We start from the raw sequence: 20,850 nt of genomic DNA, 5'->3' as shown, positions 1-20,850 counted from the left end.
ACAGCAAGTACCAGCCCGTCCCAGCCCACCACGGCCCGTCTCAGCCCACCACGGCCCGTCTCAGCTCACCACAACCCGTCCCAGACGACCACAGCCCGTCCCAGCCCACCACAGCCCACCACAGCCCGTCCCAGCCCACCACGGCCCGTCTCAGCTCACCACGGCCCGTCCCAGCCCACCAGAGTCCGTCCCAGCCTGTTTCAGCCCAGCACGGCTAACCACGGCCTGTCCCGGCCCACCACGGCCAACCACGGTCCACCATGGCCCAGCAGAGCACACCACGGCCCACCACGGCCCTTCCCAGTCCACCACAGCCCACCACAGCCTGTCCCAGCCCACCACGGCCCGTCCCAGCCCACCACGGCCCACCCCAGCCCACCACGGCCCGTCCCAGCCCACCACGGCCCGTCCCAGCCCGCCACGGCCCGTCCCAGCCCGTCCCAGCCCACCACAGCCCGTCCCAGCCCACGACAGCCCGTCCCAGCCCACCAGAGCCCACCAGAGCCCACCACAGCTCGTCCCAGCCCACCACAGCCCACAAGAGCTTGTCACAGACCACCACAGCCCGTCCCAGCCCACCACAGCCCACTACGGCCCACCACAGCCCGTCCCAGCCCACCACAGCCCGTCCCAGCCCACCACAGCCCGTCCCAGCCCACCACAGCCCGTCCCAGCTCGTCCCAGACCACCACAGCCTCTCACAGCACACCAGAGCCCGTAACAGCCCACCACAGCAAGTACCAGCCCGTCCCAGACCACAACGGCCCGTCTCAGCCCACCACGGCCCGTCTCAGCTCACCACAACCCGTCCCAGACGACCACAGCCCGTCCCAGCCCACCACAGCCCACCACAGCCCGTCCCAGCCCACCACGGCCCGTCCCAGCCCACCACAGCCCGTCCCAGCCCACCAGAGCCCGTCCCAGCCTGTTTCAGCCCACCACGGCTAACCACGGCCTGTCCCGGCCCACCACGGCCAACCACGGTCCACCATGGCCCACCAGAGCACACCACGGCCCACCACGGCCCTTCCCAGTCCACCACAGCCCACCACAGCCTGTCCCAGCCCACCACGGCCCGTCCCAGCCCACCACGGCCCGTCGCAGCCCACCACGGCCCGTCCCAGCCCACCACGGCCTGTCCCAGCCCACCACGGCCCGTCCCAGCCCGTCCCAGCCCGTCCCAGCCCACCACAGCCCACCACAGTCCACCGCAGCCAATCCCAGCCCACCACGGCCCGTCCCAGCCCGTCCCAGCCCGTCACAACACACCAGAGCCCACCACAGCCCGTCCCTACCCACCACAGCGTGTCCCAACCCACCACAGCCCACCACAGCCCTTCAGAACCCACCACAGCCCACCACAGCCCGTCCCAGCCCACCACAGACCACCACAGCCCACCACAGCCCGTGAAGCCCACCACAGCCCGCCTCAGCACACTACAGCCCGTCCCAGCCCACCAAATCCCGTCCCAGCCCACCACAGCCCACCACAGCTTGTCCCAGACCACCACAGCTCTTCCCAGCCCACCATAACCAACCACAGCCTATCCCAGCCGATCCCAGCCCACCACAGCCCGTCCCATCACACCACAGCCCACCACAGCCCGTCCCAGCCAACCACGGCCCGTCCCAGCCCACCACAGCCCGTCCCAGCCCACCACGGCCCACCACAGCCCACCACGGCCCATCCGGGCCCAACACAGCCCACCAAGGCGCACCACAGCCCATCCCAGCCCATTACAGCCTGTCCCACACCACCACATCCCATCTCAGCCCACCACAGCCCGTCCCAGCCCACCACAACCGACCACAGCCCACCACAACCGACCACAGCCCACCACAGCGCACCACGGCCGACCACAGCCCACCACGGCCCATCCAAGCCCACCACGGCCCATCCAAGCCCACCACGGTCCACCACAGCACGTCCCAGCCCACCACAGAGCACCACAGCTCGTCCCAGCCCACCACAGTATGTCCCAGACCACCAGAGCCCGTCCCAGCCCACCACAGCCCGTCCCAGCCCACCACAGCCCACCATGCCCCGTGCCAACCCACCAGAGCCCGTCCCAGCTCACCACAGCCCACCACAGCCCGTCCCAGACCACAAGAGGTCGTCCCAGCCCACCACTAACCCACCAAAGCCCGTCCCCGCCCACCACAGCCCGTCCCAGCCAACCACAGCGCACCACAGCCCGTCCCAACCCAACTGAGCCCGTCCCAGCTTACCACAGCCCACCACAGCCCGTCACAGCCCGTCCCAGCCCACCAGAGGTCGTCCCAGCTCACCACAACCCACCAAAGCCCTTCCCAGCCCGTCCCAGCCCGTCACAGCCCGTCCCAGCCCACCACGGCCGCCGCAGACCATCAGAGCCCGTCCCAGCCCACCACAATCCCGTCCCAGTCCACTATAGCCCGTCCCAGCCCACCACAACCCGTTCTAGCTCACCACAACCCACCACAGCGCACCATAGCCCACCACAGCCCACCACAGCGCACCAGAGTCTGTCCCGGCCCACCAGAGCCTGTCCCAGCCCACCACAGCCCGTCCCAGCCCACCGCAGCCCGCCACGGCCCATCCCAGCCCACCACAGCCCATTCCAGACCACCAGAGCCCTTCCCAGTTCACCACAGCCCACCACAGCCCGTCCAATTTCACCACAGCCCGTCTCAGCTCACCACAACCCACCACAGCCCGCCCCAGCCCACCGCAGCCTATCCCAACCAGTCCCAGCCCACCACGGCCCGTCCCAGCCCACCACGGCCCGTCCCAGCCCGTCCCAGCCCACGACAGCTCGTCCCAGCCCACGACAGTCCGTCCCAGCCCACCAGAGCCCACCAGAGCCCACCACAGCTCGTCCCAGCCCACCACAGCCCACAAGAGCTTGTCACAGACCACCACAGCCCGTCCCAGCCCACCACAGCCCACTACGGCCCACCAGAGCCTGTCCCAGCCCACCACAGCCCGTCCCAGCCCACCACAGCCCGTCCCAGCTCGTCTGAGACCACCACAGCCTCTCACAGCACACCACAGCCCGTAACAGCCCACCACAGCAAGTACCAGCCCGTCCCAGCCCACCACGGCCCGTCTCAGCCCACCACGGCCCGTCTCAGCTCACCACAACCCGTCCCAGACGACCACAGCCCGTCCCAGCCCACCACAGCCCACCACAGCCCGTCCCAGCCCACCACGGCCCGTCCCAGCCCACCACGGCCCGTCCCAGCCCACCAGAGCCCGTCCCAGCCTGTTTCAGCCCACCACGGCTAACCACGTCCTGTCCCGGCCCACCACGGCCAACCACGGTCAACCATGGCCCACCAGAGCACACCACGGCCCACCACGGCCCTTCCCAGTCCACCACAGCCCACCACGGCCTGTCCCAGCCCACCACGGCCCGTCCCAGCCCACCACGGCCCGTCCCAGCCCACCACAGCCCATCACAGCCCACCACAGTTCACCACAGCCCGTCCTAGCCCAGCACGGCCCGTCCCAGCCCACCACGGACCACCACGGCCCATCTCAGCCCACCACAGCCTGTCCAAGCCCAGCACAGCCCTCCACAACCCTCCACAGCCCGTCCCAACCCTCCACAGCACATCCCAGCCTACCACAGCCCGTCGCAGCCCAACACAGCTTATCCCAGCCCACTGAAACCCGTCCCAGCCCACCGCAACCCGTCCCAGCCCACCGCAGCCCACCACAGGTCACCACAGCCCACCACCGGTCACCACAGCCCACCACAGGTCACCACAGCCTGTTTCAGCCCACCACGGCAAACCACGGCCCGTCTCAGCCCACCACGGCCCGCCATGGCCCGCCACAGCTCGTCCCAGATAAACACGGCGCACCACAGCCCACCACGGCCCGTCCCGGCCCACCACAGCCCGTAACAGCCCGTCCCAGCTCTCCACAACACACCGCAGCCCGTCACAGCCCACCACAGCCCGTCCCAGACCACCACGGCCCACGAAAGCCCACCACAGCCCACCACAGCCCGTCCCAGCCCACCACAAGCCGTCCTAGCCCACCACAGATCTCCAGAGCCCGTCTCAGCTCACCACAGCCTATCCCAGCCCACCACGGCCCACTGCAGCCTATCCCAACCCGTCCCAGCCCACCATGGCCCGTCCCAGCCAACCACGGCCCGTCCCAGCCCACCACGGCCCGTCCCAGCCCGTCCCAGCCCACGACAGCCCGTCCCAGCCCACGACAGCCCGTCCCAGCCCACCAGAGCCCACGAGAGCCCACCACAGCTCGTCCCAGCCCACCACAGCCCACAAGAGCTTGTCACAGACCACCACAGCCCGTCCCAGCCCACCACAGCCCACTACGGCCCACCACAGCCCGTCCCAGCCCACAACGGCCCGTCCCAGCCCACCACAGCCTGTCCCAGCTTGTCCCAGCCCTCCACGGCCCGTCCCAGCCCACCACAGCACACCACAGCCCACCACAGTACGTCTCAGCCCACCACAGCACGTCCCAGCCTGTCCCAGCCCGTTCCACACGACCATAGCCCACCACAGCCCATCCCAGCCCACCACAGCCTGTCCAAGCCCACCACAGCCCACCACAGCCAGTCCCAGCCCACCACAGCCCGTCCCAGCCCACCACAGCCCGTCCCAGCCCACCACGGCCCGTCCCAGCCCACCACAGCCCACCACCGACCGTCCCAGCCCACCAAAGCCCGTCCCAGTTTACCACACCCCACCACAGCCCTTCCCAGCTCACCACAACCCAACACAGCCCGTCCCCGCCCACCAGGGCCCGTCCCCGCCTAACACGGCCCACCACGGCCCACCACGGGTGGTCCCGGCCCACCACGGCCCACCTCAGCCCACCACAGCCCGTCCCAGCCCACCACAGCCCATCCCAGCCCACCACAGCTCAACACAGACCGTCCCAGCCCGCCAGAGCCCGTCCCAGCTTACCACAGCCCACCACAGCCCACCACAGCCTGTCCCAGCCCTCCACAGCCCACCACAGCCCGTCCCAGCCCACCATAGCACACCACAGCCCACCACAGTATGTCCCAGCACACCACAGCCCGTCCCAGCCCACCACAGCCTGTCCCAGCCCTTCCCAGCCCGTCCCAGCCCACCACAGCCCTTCCCAGCACACGACAGCCCGTCCCAGCCCTCCACAACCCATCCCAGCACACCACAGCCTACCACAGCACGTCCCGGCCCACCAGAGCCCGTCCCAGCCCACCACAGCCCATCCCAGCCAACCACAGCCCATCGCAGACCACCACAGCTTGTCCCAGCCCTTCCCAGCCCACCACAGCGCGTCCCAGCCCACCACAGCGCGTCTCAGCCCACCACAGCCCGTCCCAGCCAACCACAGCCCATCCCAGCCCACCACAGCCTACAACAGCACGTCCCGGCCCACCAAAGCCCGTCCCAGCCCACTACGGTCCACCACGGCCCATCCAGGCCCATCACCGCCCGTCCCGGCCCGCCATGGTCCGTCCCGGCCCACCGCGGCCGACCTCAGCCCACCACAGCCCGTCCCAGCCCACCACAGCCCGTCCCAGCCCACCACGGCCCGTCCCTGATTACCACGGACCGTCCCGGCCCACCACTGCCCGTCCCGGCCCACCACGGCCCGTCCCGGCCCACCACGGCCCATCCCAGCCCACCACGGCCCATGCCAGCACACCACGGCCCGTCCCAGCCCAATATGGCCCACCACGACAGATCTCAACCCACCACAGCCTGCCACAGCCCACCACAGCCCTCCACAGCTCTCCACAGCCCGTCCCAACCCACCACAGACTGTCTCACCTCATCACAACCCAACACAGCGCACCAGAGCCCGTCCCAACCCACCACAGCCCGGCCCAGCCCACCACATCGTGTCCCAGCCCACCACAGCCCGTCTCAACTCACCACAGCCTGTCCCAGCCCACCACAACCCACCACAGACAAACACGGCCCACCACAGCCCGTCCCAGCCCACCACAGCCCGTCCCAGCCCACCACAGCCCGTCCCAGCCCACCACAGCCCGTCCCAGCCCACCACAGGCCACTACAGCAAACCACAGCCTACCGCAGACCACCACAGCCCGTCGCAGATCACCACAGCCCACCACAACTTGTCCCAGCCCTCCACAGCCCTTTTCAGCCCACCACAGCCCATCCCAGCCAACCACAGCCCATCCCAGCCCACCACAGCCCGTCCCAGCCCTTCCCAGCCCACCACAGCGCGTCCCAGCCCACCACGGCCTGTTCCAGCCCACCAGAGACCGTCCCAGTCCACCAGAGCCCGTCCCAAGCTACCACAGCTTCTCCCGGCCCACCATAGCCCGTCCCAGCACACCACAGCCCGTCCCAGCCCACCACGGCCCGTTCCAACCCACCAGAGCACGTCTCAGCCCACCACAGCCTGACCCAGCCTGTCCCAGCCCACCACAGCCCGTCCCAGCCTGTCCCAGCTCACCACATCCCACCACAGCCCGTCCCAGCCCACCACAGCCCGTCTTAGCCCGACCCAGCCCCCCACAGCCCGTCCCAACCCACCACAGCTCACCACGGCCCGTCCCAGCCCACAACAGCCCACCACAACCCACCACAGCCCGTCCCAGCCCACCACGACCCGTCCCAGCCCACCACGGCCCGTCCCAGCCCACCACGGCCCGTCCCAGCCCACCACGGCCCGTCCCTGCCCGTCCCAGCCCACCACGGCCCATAACAACCCACCACGGCCCGTCCCGGCCTACTACGCCCTGTCCCAGCCCACCACAGCCCGTCCCAGCCCACCACAGCCCGACCCAGCCCACCACGGCCCATCCCAGCCCACCACAGCCCGTCCCAGCCCACAACAGCCCTTCCCAGCCCACCACAGCCCATCCCAGCACACCACAGCCTACCATAGCACGTACCGGCCCACCACAGCCCGTCCCAGCCCACCACAGCCCATCCCAGCACACCACAGCCCGTCCCAGCCCACCACAGCGCGTCCATGCCCACCACAGCGCGTCCCAGCCCACCACAGAGCGTCCCAGACCACCACAGCCCGTCCCAGCCCACCACAGCCCGTCCCAGCCCACCACAGCGCGTCCCAGCCCACCACAGCGCGTCCCAGCCCACCACAGCACGTCCCAGACCACCACAGCCCGTCCCATCACACCACAGCCTACAACAGCACGTCCCGGCCCACCGCAGCCTGTCCCAGCCCACTACGGTCCACCACGGCCCGTCCCAGCCCACCACGGCCCGTCCCTGCCCGTCCCAGCCCACCACGGCCCATAACAACCCACCACGGCCCGTCCCGGCCTACTACGCCCTGTCCCAGCCCACCACAGCCCGTCCCAGCCCACCACAGCCCGACCCAGCCCACCACGGCCCATCCCAGCCCACCACAGCCCGTCCCAGCCCACAACAGCCCTTCCCAGCCCACCACAGCCCATCCCAGCACACCACAGCCTACCATAGCACGTACCGGCCCACCACAGCCCGTCCCAGCCCACCACAGCCCATCCCAGCACACCACAGCCCGTCCCAGCCCACCACAGCGCGTCCATGCCCACCACAGCGCGTCCCAGCCCACCACAGAGCGTCCCAGACCACCACAGCCCGTCCCAGCCCACCACAGCCCGTCCCAGCCCACCACAGCGCGTCCCAGCCCACCACAGCGCGTCCCAGCCCACCACAGCACGTCCCAGACCACCACAGCCCGTCCCATCACACCACAGCCTACAACAGCACGTCCCGGCCCACCGCAGCCTGTCCCAGCCCACTACGGTCCACCACGGCCCGTCCAGGCCCACCATGGTCCGTCCCGGCCCACCGTGGCCCACCTCAGCCCACCACAGTCCGTCCCAGCCCACCACAGCCCGTCCCAGCCCACCACAGCCCGTCCCAGCCCGTCCCAGCTCGTCCCAGCCCACCACAGGCCTTCCCAGCCCCTCCCAGACCCCCAGAGCCGGCCCAGCCCGTTTCAGCCCGTCCCAGACCGTCTCAGCTCACCACACCCCACCACAGCCCATCCCAGCCCACCACGGCCTGTTCCAGCCCACCAGAGCCCGTCCCAACCTACCACAGCTTGTCCCGGCTCACCATAGCCCGTCCCAGCCCACCACAACCCGTCCCAGCCCACTGCGGCCCGTCCCAGCCCACCACAACCCGTCCCAGCCCACAACGGCCCACCACGGCCCACCACAGCCCGTCCCAGCCCACCACAATTCGTCCCAGTGCACCACAGCGCGTCCCAGACCACCACAGCCCGTCCCAGCCTACCACAGCCCGTCCCGGCACACCACAGCCCGTCCCGGCACACCACAGCCCGTCCCGTCCCACCACAGCCCGTCCCGGCACACCACAGCCTACCACAGCTCGTCCCAGCCCACCACAGCCCGTCCCAGCCCACCACAGGCCACTACAGCACACCACAGGCTACCGTAGACCACCACAGCCCGTCGCAGCCCACCACAGCCTGTCCCGTCCCACCACAGCCCACCACAGCCCATCCCAGCCCGCCACAGCCCGTCCCAGCCCACCACAGGCCACTACAGCACACCACAGGCTACCGTAGACCACCACAGCCCGTCCCAGCCCACCACAGCCTGTCCCGTCCCACCACAGCCCACCACAGCCCGTCCCAGCCCGCCACAGCCCGTCCCAGCCCACCACAGCCCACCATAGCCCAATACAGCCCACCACAGCCCGTCCCAGCCCATCTCAGCTCACCACAATTCACCACAACCCGTCCAAGCCCACCACAGCCCATTACAGCTCGTTCCAGCCCGTTCCAGCCCAGCAGAGCCCGTTCCAGCCCACCAGAGCCCACCAAAGCCCGTCCCCGCCCAACACAGCCCGTCCCCGCTCACCACAGCCCGTCCCAGGCCACCACAGCCCTTCCCTGCTCACCACAGCCTGTCCCCGCCCACCACAACTTGACCCGGCCCACTACAGCCCGGCCCGGCCCACCACGGCCCGTCACGGCCAACCAAGGCCAGTCCTGGCCCACCACGGCCCGTCCCAGCCCACCACAGCTTGTCCCAGCCCACCACGTCCGACCACAGCCCACCACGGCCCACCACAACCCACCACGGCTTACCACAGCCCACCACAGTTCACCACGGCACACCACGGCACGTCATAGCCCACCACAGCCTGTCCCAGCCCACCACGGCCCACCACAGCCCACCACGGCCCACCGCATCCCGTCCCAGCCCTCCACAGCCCGTCCCAGCCCACCACAGCCCGTTCCAGCCCACCACAGCTCGTCCCAGCCCGTCACAGCTCGTCCCAGCCCATCACAGCCCGTCACAGCCCCCCACGGCCCGTCCCTGATTACCACAGCCCGTCCCAGCCCACCACGGCCCGTCCCGGCCCACCACGGCCCGTCCCGGCCCACCACGGCCCGTCCCGGCCCACCAAGGCCCATCCCAGCCCACCACGGCCCATCCCAGCACACCATGGCCCGTCCCAGCCCACCACGGCCCACCACGACAGATCTCAACCCACCACAGCCTGTCCAAGCCCGCCACAGCCCTCCACAGCTCTCCACAGCCCGTCCCAACCCACCACAGACTGTCTCAACTCATCACAACCCAACACAGCGCACCAGAGCCCGTCCCAACCCACCACAGCCCGGCCCAGCCCACCACAGCCCGTCTCAACTCACCACAGCGCGTCCCAGCCCACCACAGCCCGTCCCAGCCCACCACAGCCCGTCCCAGCCCACCACTGCCCGTCCCAGCCCACCACAGCCCGTCCCAGCCCGTCCCAGCTCGTCCCAGCCCACCACAGGCCTTCCCAGCCCCTCCCAGACCCCCAGAGCCGGCCCAGCCCGTTTCAGCCCCTCCCAGACCGTCTCAGCTCACCACACCCCACCACAGCCCATCCCAGCCCACCACGGCCTGTTCCAGCCCACCAGAGCCCGTCCCAGTCCACCAGAGCCCGTCCCAACCTACCACAGCCCGTCCCGGCCCACCAGAGCCCGTCTCAGCACACCACAGCCTGTCCTGGCTCACCGCAGCCCGTCCCGTCCAACCACAGCCCACCACAGCCCGTCCCAGCCCACCACAGCCCGTCCCAGCCCACCACAGGCCACTACAGCACACCACAGGCTACCGTAGACCACCACAGCCCGTCCCAGCCCACCACAGCCTGTCCCGTCCCACCACAGCCCACCACAGCCCGTCCCAGCCCGTCCCAGCTCACCACAACCCACCACAGCCCGTCCAAGCCCACCACAGCCCATTACAGCTTACCACAGCCCGTCCCAGCCTACCAGAGCCCGTTCCAGCCCACCAGAGCCCACCAAAGCCCGTCCCAGCCCACCACAGCCCGTCCCAGCCCGTCCCAGCTCGTCCCAGCCCACCACAGGCCTTCCCAGCCCCTCCCAGACCCCCAGAGCCGGCCCAGCCCGTTTCAGCCCCTCCCAGACCGTCTCAGCTCACCACACCCCACCACAGCCCATCCCAGCCCACCACGGCCTGTTCCAGCCCAGCAGAGGCCGTTCCAGTCCACCAGAGCCCGTCCCAACCTACCACAGCTTGTCCGGCCCACCATAGCCCGTCCCAGCCCACCACAGCCCGTCCCAGCCCACTGCGACCCGTCCCAGCCCACCACAGCCCGTCTTAGCCAGACCCAGCCCCCCACAGCCCGTCCCAACCCACCACAGTTCACCACGGCCCGTCCCAGCCCACAACGGCCCACCACGGCTCACCACAGCCCGTCCCAGCCCACCACAACCCGTCCCAGCCCACAACGGCCCACCACGGCCCACCACAGCCCGTCCCAGCCCACCACAATTCGTCCCAGTGCACCACAGCGCGTCCCAGACCACCACAGCCCGTCCCAGCCTACCACAGCCCGTCCCGGCACACCACAGCCCGTCCCGGCACACCACAGCCCGTCCCGTCCCACCACAGCCCGTCCCGGCACACCACAGCCTACCACAGCTCGTCCCAGCCCACCACAGCCCGTCCCAGCCCACCACAGGCCACTACAGCACACCACAGGCTACCGTAGACCACCACAGCCCGTCGCAGCCCACCACAGCCTGTCCCGTCCCACCACAGCCCACCACAGCCCGTCCCAGCCCACCACAGCCCGTCCCAGCCCACCACAGCCCGACCCAGCCCACCACGGCCCATCCCAGCCCACCACAGCCCGTCCCAGCCCACAACAGCCCTTCCCAGCCCACCACAGCCCATCCCAGCACACCACAGCCTACCATAGCACGTACCGGCCCACCACAGCCCGTCCCAGCCCACCACAGCCCATCCCAGCACACCACAGCCCGTCCCAGCCCACCACAGCGCGTCCATGCCCACCACAGCGCGTCCCAGCCCACCACAGAGCGTCCCAGACCACCACAGCCTGTCCCAGCCCACCACAGCCCGTCCCAGCCCACCACAGCGCGTCCCAGCCCACCACAGCGCGTCCCAGCCCACCACAGCACGTCCCAGACCACCACAGCCCGTCCCATCACACCACAGCCTACAACAGCACGTCCCGGCCCACCGCAGCCTGTCCCAGCCCACTACGGTCCACCACAGCCCGTCCAGGCCCACCATGGTCCGTCCCGGCCCACCGTGGCCCACCTCAGCCCACCACAGTCCGTCCCAGCCCACCACAGCCCGTCCCAGCCCACCACAGCCCGTCCCAGCCCGTCCCAGCTCGTCCCAGCCCACCACAGGCCTTCCCAGCCCCTCCCAGACCCCCAGAGCCGGCCCAGCCCGTTTCAGCCCGTCCCAGACCGTCTCAGCTCACCACACCCCACCACAGCCCATCCCAGCCCACCACGGCCTGTTCCAGCCCACCAGAGCCCGTCCCAACCTACCACAGCTTGTCCCGGCTCACCATAGCCCGTCCCAGCCCACCACAACCCGTCCCAGCCCACTGCGGCCCGTCCCAGCCCACCACAACCCGTCCCAGCCCACAACGGCCCACCACGGCCCACCACAGCCCGTCCCAGCCCACCACAATTCGTCCCAGTGCACCACAGCGCGTCCCAGACCACCACAGCCCGTCCCAGCCTACCACAGCCCGTCCCGGCACACCACAGCCCGTCCCGGCACACCACAGCCCGTCCCGTCCCACCACAGCCCGTCCCGGCACACCACAGCCTACCACAGCTCGTCCCAGCCCACCACAGCCCGTCCCAGCCCACCACAGGCCACTACAGCACACCACAGGCTACCGTAGACCACCACAGCCCGTCGCAGCCCACCACAGCCTGTCCCGTCCCACCACAGCCCACCACAGCCCATCCCAGCCCGCCACAGCCCGTCCCAGCCCACCACAGGCCACTACAGCACACCACAGGCTACCGTAGACCACCACAGCCCGTCCCAGCCCACCACAGCCTGTCCCGTCCCACCACAGCCCACCACAGCCCGTCCCAGCCCGCCACAGCCCGTCCCAGCCCACCACAGCCCACCATAGCCCAATACAGCCCACCACAGCCCGTCCCAGCCCATCTCAGCTCACCACAATTCACCACAACCCGTCCAAGCCCACCACAGCCCATTACAGCTCGTTCCAGCCCGTTCCAGCCCAGCAGAGCCCGTTCCAGCCCACCAGAGCCCACCAAAGCCCGTCCCCGCCCAACACAGCCCGTCCCCGCTCACCACAGCCCGTCCCAGGCCACCACAGCCCTTCCCTGCTCACCACAGCCTGTCCCCGCCCACCACAACTTGACCCGGCCCACTACAGCCCGGCCCGGCCCACCACGGCCCGTCACGGCCAACCAAGGCCAGTCCTGGCCCACCACGGCCCGTCCCAGCCCACCACAGCTTGTCCCAGCCCACCACGTCCGACCACAGCCCACCACGGCCCACCACAACCCACCACAGCTTACCACAGCCCACCACAGTTCACCACGGCACACCACGGCACGTCATAGCCCACCACAGCCTGTCCCAGCCCACCACGGCCCACCACAGCCCACCACGGCCCACCGCATCCCGTCCCAGCCCTCCACAGCCCGTCCCAGCCCACCACAGCCCGTTCCAGCCCACCACAGCCCGTCCCAGCCCGTCACAGCTCGTCCCAGCCCATCACAGCCCGTCACAGCCCCCCACGGCCCGTCCCTGATTACCACAGCCCGTCCCAGCCCACCACGGCCCGTCCCGGCCCACCACGGCCCGTCCCGGCCCACCACGGCCCGTCCCGGCCCACCAAGGCCCATCCCAGCCCACCACGGCCCATCCCAGCACACCATGGCCCGTCCCAGCCCACCACGGCCCACCACGACAGATCTCAACCCACCACAGCCTGTCCAAGCCCGCCACAGCCCTCCACAGCTCTCCACAGCCCGTCCCAACCCACCACAGACTGTCTCAACTCATCACAACCCAACACAGCGCACCAGAGCCCGTCCCAACCCACCACAGCCCGGCCCAGCCCACCACAGCCCGTCTCAACTCACCACAGCGCGTCCCAGCCCACCACAGCCCGTCCCAGCCCACCACAGCCCGTCCCAGCCCACCACTGCCCGTCCCAGCCCACCACAGCCCGTCCCAGCCCGTCCCAGCTCGTCCCAGCCCACCACAGGCCTTCCCAGCCCCTCCCAGACCCCCAGAGCCGGCCCAGCCCGTTTCAGCCCCTCCCAGACCGTCTCAGCTCACCACACCCCACCACAGCCCATCCCAGCCCACCACGGCCTGTTCCAGCCCACCAGAGCCCGTCCCAGTCCACCAGAGCCCGTCCCAACCTACCACAGCTTGTCCCGGCCCACCATAGCCCATCCCGGCCCACCACAGCCCGTCCCGGCCCACCAGAGCCCGTCTCAGCACACCACAGCCTGTCCTGGCTCACCGCAGCCCGTCCCGTCCAACCACAGCCCACCACAGCCCGTCCCAGCCCACCACAGCCCGTCCCAGCCCACCACAGGCCACTACAGCACACCACAGGCTACCGTAGACCACCACAGCCCGTCCCAGCCCACCACAGCCTGTCCCGTCCCACCACAGCCCACCACAGCCCGTCCCAGCCCGTCCCAGCTCACCACAACCCACCACAGCCCGTCCAAGCCCACCACAGCCCATTACAGCTTACCACAGCCCGTCCCAGCCTACCAGAGCCCGTTCCAGCCCACCAGAGCCCACCAAAGCCCGTCCCAGCCCACCACAGCCCGTCCCAGCCCGTCCCAGCTCGTCCCAGCCCACCACAGGCCTTCCCAGCCCCTCCCAGACCCCCAGAGCCGGCCCAGCCCGTTTCAGCCCCTCCCAGACCGTCTCAGCTCACCACACCCCACCACAGCCCATCCCAGCCCACCACGGCCTGTTCCAGCCCAGCAGAGGCCGTTCCAGTCCACCAGAGCCCGTCCCAACCTACCACAGCTTGTCCGGCCCACCATAGCCCGTCCCAGCCCACCACAGCCCGTCCCAGCCCACTGCGACCCGTCCCAGCCCACCACAGCCCGTCTTAGCCAGACCCAGCCCCCCACAGCCCGTCCCAACCCACCACAGTTCACCACGGCCCGTCCCAGCCCACAACGGCCCACCACGGCTCACCACAGCCCGTCCCAGCCCACCACAATTCGTCCCAGTGCACCACAGCGCGTCCTAGCCCACCACAGCCCGTCCCGGCACACCACAGCCCATCCCGTCCCACCACAGCCCGTCCCGTCCCAACACAGCCCGTCCCGTCCCACCACAGCCCGTCCCGTCCCACCACAGCCCGTCCCAGCCCACCACAGCCCGTCTCAGCACACCACAGCTCGTCTCAGCACACCACAGCCCGTCCCGTCCCACCACAGCCCGTCCCAGCCCACCACAGGCCACTACAGCACACCACAGGCTACCGTAGACCACCACAGCCCGTCCCAGCCCACCACAGCCCGTCTCGTCCCTCCACAGCCCACCACAGCCCGTCCCAGCCTGCCACAGCCCGTCCCAGCCCGCCACAGCCCAATACAGCCCACCACAGCCCAAAACAGCCCGCCACAGCCCGTCTCAGCTTACCACAGCCCATCCCAGCCCACCAGACCCCGTTCCAGCCCACCAGAGCCCACCAAAGCCCGTCCCCGCCCACCACAGCCCGTCCCCGCTCACCACAGCCCGTCCCAGCCCGTCCCAGGCGACCACAGCCCTTCCCTGCTCACCACAGCCTGTCCCCGCCCACCACAACTTGTCCCCGCCCACTACAGCCCGTCCCGGCCCACCACGGCCCGTCCCAGGCCACCACAGCCCTTCCCTGCTCACCACAGCCTGTCCCCGCCCACCACAACTTGTCCCTGCCCACTACAGCCCGGCCCGGCATGGCCAACCAAGGCTGGTCCTGGCCCACCACAGCCCGTCCCAGCCCTTCCCAGCCCACCGCAGCGCGTCCCAGCCCACCACAGCGCGTCCCAGCACACCACAGCGCGTCCCAGCCCACCACAGCCCGTCCCAGCCCACCACAGCCCGTCCCAGCCCACCACTGCCCGTCCCAGCCCACCACAGCCCGTCCCAGCCCGTCCCAGCTCGTCCCAGCCCACCACAGGCCTTCCCAGCCCCTCCCAGACCCCCAGAGCCAGCCCATCCCGTTTCAGCCCCTCCCAGACCGTCTCAGCTCACCACACCCCACCACAGCCCATCCCAGCCCACCACGGCCTGTTCCAGCCCACCAGAGCCCGTCCCAGTCCACCAGAGCCCGTCCCAACCTACCACAGCTTGTCCCGGCCCACCATAGCCCATCCCGGCCCACCACAGCCCGTCCCGGCCCACCAGAGCCCGTCTCAGCACACCACAGCCTGTCCTGGCTCACCGCAGCCCGTCCCGTCCAACCACAGCCCACCACAGCCCGTCCCAGCCCACCACAGCCCGTCCAAGCCCACCACAGCCTGTCCCGTCCCACCACAGCCCACCACAGCCCGTCCCAGCCCGTCCCAGCTCACCACAACCCACCACAGCCCGTCCAAGCCCACCACAGCCCATTACAGCTTACCACAGCCCGTCCCAGCCTACCAGAGCCCGTTCCAGCCCACCAGAGCCCACCAAAGCCCGTCCCCGCTCACCACAGCCCGTCCCAGCCCGTCGCAGGCCACCACAGCCCTTCCCTGCTCACCACAGCCTGTCCCCGCCCACCACAACTTGTCCCCGCCCACTACAGCCCGGCCCGGCCCACCACGGCCCACCACAACCCACCACGGCTTACCACAGCCCACCACAGTTCACCACGGCACACCACGGCACGTCATAGCCCACCACAGCCTGTCCCAGCCCACCACGGCCCACCGCATCCGACCACAGCCCACCACAGCCCGTCCCAGCCCACCACAGCCCGTCCCAGCCCTCCACAGCCCGTCTCAGCCCACCACAGCCTACCACAGCTTGTCCCAGCCCACCACAGTCCGTCCCAGCCCACCACAGCCTACCCCAGCACACCACAGCCCGTCCCAGCCCTTCCCAGCCCGTCCCAGCCCGTCCCAGCCCACCACAGCCCGTCCCAGCCCACCACAGCCCGTCCCAGCCCACCACAGCCCATCCCAGCACACCACAGCCTACCACAGCACGTCCCGGCCCACCAGAGCCAGTCCCAGCCCACCACAGCCCATCCCAGCCAACCACAGCCCGTCCCAGCCCACCACAGCCCGTCCCAGCCCTTCCCAGCCCACCACAGCACGTCCCAGCCCACCACAGCGCATCCCAGCCCACCACAGCCCTTCCCAGCCCACCACAGCGCATCCCAGCCCACCACAGCCCACCACAGCTTGTCCCAGCCCACCAGAGCCCGTCCCAGCCCACCACAGCCCGTCCCAGACCACCACAGCCCACCACAGCTTGTCCCAGCCCACCACAGTCCGTCCCAGCCCACCACAGCCCGTCCCAGGACACCACAGTCCGTCCCAGCCCACCACAGCCCGTCCCAGCCCACCACAGCCCACCAAAGCCCGTCCCCGCTCACAACACCCCGTCCCCGCCCACCACAGCCCGTCCCTGCCCACCACAACTTGTCTCCGCCCACAACAACTTGTCCCCACCCACTACGGCCCTTCCCGGCCCGTCCCAGCCAACCAAGACCGGTCCCGGCCCACCATGGCACGTCCCAAAACACCACGGCCCAGCCCAGCCCACCACAACCCACCACAGCCCATTACAGCTTACCACAGCCCGTCCCAACCCACCACAGCCTGTTCCAGCCCACCACAGACCGTGCCCACCCACCACAGCACACCCAAGCCCGTCCCAGCCCACCACAACCCGTCCCAGCCCACCACAACCCGTCACCACCCACCACAGCCCGTCCAAGGCGTCCCAGCCCGTCCCAGCCCATCTCAGCCCGTCCCAGCCCACCAGAACTCGTCCCAGCCCACCACAGCTCGTCCCAGCCCACCACAGCCCGTCCCAGCCCACCAAAGCCCGTTCCAGCCCGTCCCAGCCCACCAAAGCCCGTCCCCGCCAACCAAAGCCCGTCCCCGCCCACCACAACCCGTCACCGCCCACCAAAACCCGTCCAAGGCGTCCCAACCCGTCCCAGCCCATGTCAGCGCATCCCAGCCCACCACAACTCGTCCCAGCCTGTCCCAGTCCATTGCTGCCCACCACATCCCGTCCCAGCCCGTCCCATCCTACCATAGACCACCACAGCTCGTCCCAGCCCACCACAGCCCACCACAGCCCGTCCCAGCCCGTCCCGGCCCACCACAGCCCGTCTCAGCCCGATCCAGCTCACCACAGCCTGTCCCAGCTCACCACATCCCGTCATAGCCCCCCACAGCTCACCACAGTTCACCACGGCCCGTCCCAGCCCACAACGGCCCACCGCGGCCCACCACAGCCCGTCCCAGCCCACCACGGCCCGTCCCAGCCCACCACGGCCCGTCCCAGTTCGTGCCAGCCAATACCAGCCCACCACAGCCCGTGCCAGCCTGTCCCAGCCCACCACAGCCCTTCCCAGCCCACCACAGCCAGTCCCAGCCCACCACAGCCCACCACAGCCCGTCCCATCCCACCAGAGCCCACCACAGCTTGTCCCAGACCACCACAGGCCGTCCCAGCCCGTAACAGCCCACCACAGCCTGTCCCAGCGCACCACAGCCCGTCCCAGCCCACCACAGCCCTTCCCAGCCCACGACAGCCCATCCCAGCACACCACAGCCTACCACAGCACGTACCGGCCCACCAGAGCCTGTCCCAGCCCACCACAGCCCGTCCCAGCACACCACAGCCTGTCCCCGCCCACCACAACTTGTCCCCGCCCACTACAGCCCGGCCCGGCCCACCACAGCCCGTCACGGCCAACCAAGGCTGGTCCTGGCCCACCACGGCCCGTCCCAGCCCACCACAGCTTGTCCCAGACCACCACAGCCCACCACAGCGCGTCCCAGCCCACCACAGCCCGTCCCAGCCCACTACGGTCCACCACGGCCCGTCCAGGCCCATCACCTCCCGTCCCGGCCCACCATGGTCCGTCCCGGCCCACCGCGGCCCATCTCAGCCCACCACAGCCCGTCCCAGCCCACCACAGCCCGTCCCAGCCCACCACTGCCCGTCCCAGACCACCACTGCCCGTCCCAGCCCGTCCCAGCTCGTCCCAGCCCACCACAGGCCTTCCCAGCCCCTCCCAGACCTCCAGAGCCGGCCCAGCCCGTTTCAGCCCCTCCCAGACCGTCTCAGCTCACCACACCCCACCACAGCCCATCCCAGCCCACCACGGCCTGTTCCAGCCCACCAGAGCCCGTCCCAGTCCACCAGAGCCCGTCCCAACCTACCACAGCTTGTCCCGGCCCACCATAGCCCATCCCGGCCCACCACAGCCCGTCCCGGCCCACCAGAGCCCGTCTCAGCACACCACAGCCTGTCCTGGCTCACCGCAGCCCGTCCCGTCCCACCACAGCCCACCACAGCCCGTCCCAGCCCACCACAGCCCGTTCCAGCCCACCACAGGCCACTACAGCACACCACAGGCTACTGTAGACCACCACAGCCCGTCCCAGCCCACCACAGCCTGTCCCGTCCCACCACAGCCGACCACAGCCCGTCCCAGCCCGTCCCAGCCCATCTCAGCTCACCACAACCCACCACAGCCCGTCCAAGCCCACCACAGCCCATTACAGCTTACCACAGCCCGTCCCAGCCTACCAGAGCCCGTTCCAGCCCACCACAGCCCACCAAAGCCCGTCCCCGCTCACCACAGCCCGTCCCAGGCCACCACAGCCCTTCCCTGCTCACCACAGCCTGTCCCCGCCCACCACAACTTGTCCCCGCCCACTACAGCCCGGCCCGGCCCACCACAGCCCGTCACGGCCAACCAAGGCCGGTCCTGGCCCACCACGGCCCGTCCCAGCCCACCACAGCTTGTCCCAGCCCACCACGGCCCACCACAACCCACCACGGCTTACCACAGCCCACCACAGTTCACCACGGCACACCACGGCACGTCATAGCCCACCACAGCCTGTCCCAGCCCATCACGGCCCACCACGGCCCACCGCATCCCGTCCCAGCCCACCACAGCCCGTCCCAGACCACCACAGCCCGTCCCAGCCCTCCACAGCCCTTTTCAGCCCACCACAGCCCGTCCCAGCCCTTCCCAGCCCGTCCCAGCCCGTCCCAGCCCGTCCCAGCCCACCACAGCCCGTCCCAGCCCACCACAGCCCGTCCCAGCCCACCAAAGCCCGTCCCAGCCCACGACAGCCCATCCCAGCACACCACAGCCTACCACAGCACGTCCCGGCCCACCAGAGCCAGTCCCAGCCCACCACAGCCCATCCCAGCCAACCACAGCCCGTCCCAGCCCACCACAGCCCGTCCCAGCCCACCACAGCCCACCACAGCACGTCCCAGCCCACCACAGCGCATCCCAGCCCACCACAGCGCATCCCAGCCCACCACAGCCCGTTTCAGCCCACCACAGCCCACCACAGCTTGTCCCAGCCCACCAGAGCCCGTCCCAGCCCACCACAGCTCGTCCCAGCCCACCAGAGCCCACCACAGCTTGTCCCAGCCCACCACAGTCCGTCCCAGCCCACCGCAGCCCGTCCCAGGACACCACAGTCCGTCCCAGCCCACCACAGCCCGTCCCAGCCCACCACAGCCCACCACAGCCCGTCCCAGCCCACCACAGCCCGTCCCAGCCCTTCCCAGCCCACCACAGCACGTCTCAGCCCACCACAGCGCATCCCAGCCCACCACAGCGCATCCCAGCCCACCACAGCCCGTTTCAGCCCACCACAGCCCACCACAGCTTGTCCCAGCCCACCAGAGCCCGTCCCAGCCCACCACAGCCCGTCCCAGCCCACCACAGCCCACCACAGCTTGTCCCAGCCCACCACAGTCCGTCCCAGCCCACCGCAGCCCGTCCCAGGACACCACAGTCCGTCCCAGGACACCACAGCCCGTCCCAGCCCACCACAGCCCGTCCCAGCCCACCACAGCCCACCAAAGCCCGTCCCCGCTCACCACACCCCGTCCCCTCCCACCACAGCCCGTCCCCGCCCACCACAGCCCGTCCCTGCCCACTACAACTTGTCCCCGCCCACCACAACTTGTCCCCACCCACTACGGCCCTTCCCGGCCCACCACGGCCCGTCCCAGCCAACCAAGACCGGTCCCGGCCCACTACGGTACGGCCCAGCCCAGCCCACCACAACTCACCACAGCCCATTACAGCTTACCACAGCCCGTCCCAACCCACCACAGCCTGTTCCAGCCCACCACAGACCGTGCCCGCCCACCACAGCACATCCAAGCCCGTCCCAGCCCACCACAACCCGTCACCCGCCCACCACAACCCGTCACCACCCACCACAGCCCGTCCAAGGCGTCCCAGCCCGTCCCAGCCCATCTCAGCCAGTCCCAGCCCACCAGAACTCGTCCCAGCCCACCACAGCTCGTCCCAGCCCACCACAGCCCGTCCCAGCCCACCACAGCCCGTTCCAGCCCACCACAGCCCACCAAAGCCCGTCCC

Source organism: Falco cherrug, chromosome 21 (genome assembly GCF_023634085.1).
Source record: "Falco cherrug isolate bFalChe1 chromosome 21, bFalChe1.pri, whole genome shotgun sequence".
Taxonomy (NCBI): domain Eukaryota; kingdom Metazoa; phylum Chordata; class Aves; order Falconiformes; family Falconidae; genus Falco; species Falco cherrug.
The sequence above is the reverse complement of the archived record's forward strand: the minus strand, read 5'-3'. Positions refer to the sequence as shown.